General features: G+C 41.4%; 1 protein-coding gene across 1 annotated transcript in view; it reads right to left on the bottom strand.

Moving 5' to 3' along the window:
- The window catches only part of LOC122089354 (protein FATTY ACID EXPORT 3, chloroplastic), an 11,392-nt gene that overhangs the window by 1,467 nt on the left and 9,451 nt on the right, over window positions 1-474 (bottom strand). The gene's annotated exons all lie outside the window — the stretch shown is intronic.

Genomic DNA, 474 nt, shown 5'->3' on the forward strand with positions numbered 1-474 from the left:
TTGGGGGGGGGGGGGTGGTGATAATTGACATTTTCATTTAAAATCGAAGAAAACCACAAAATATAAATGGACATAATCTTGATCAAACTAAAAGACCCATTGGAAAGCAGTAGACAAGTTGGAGAAGAGGGCACACGAAAGCAGGAACTCCTCGTAGATGATTTTTGTTTTCCTTTTTCTGATAATTTATATTGCAAAAGAAAAGCTAAGATACATGGCATAAAGGACAATAACATAAGGCAGCCTCAAACAATCAAAGAGGGACTAAACAATTGGGTACGGGCCCATAAAACAAGGATCTCGTATTCAACCCCTCCGGCCCTCCCTGGCCAACTTTTGTCCACTCTTCAAGGGAACAAAAACTCCCCTTGAAGCACAAAGACCTAGCTTTCCTAATAAGGTGTATGTATAGCCACAGCCCAACATAATAAGTTAATGGATTAATAGGGTAGATTCCTAACCCACCCCCTCCCC

The sequence above is a fragment of the Macadamia integrifolia genome, chromosome 9, assembly GCF_013358625.1.
Source record: "Macadamia integrifolia cultivar HAES 741 chromosome 9, SCU_Mint_v3, whole genome shotgun sequence".
In the NCBI taxonomy this organism is placed as follows: Eukaryota; Viridiplantae; Streptophyta; class Magnoliopsida; order Proteales; family Proteaceae; genus Macadamia; species Macadamia integrifolia.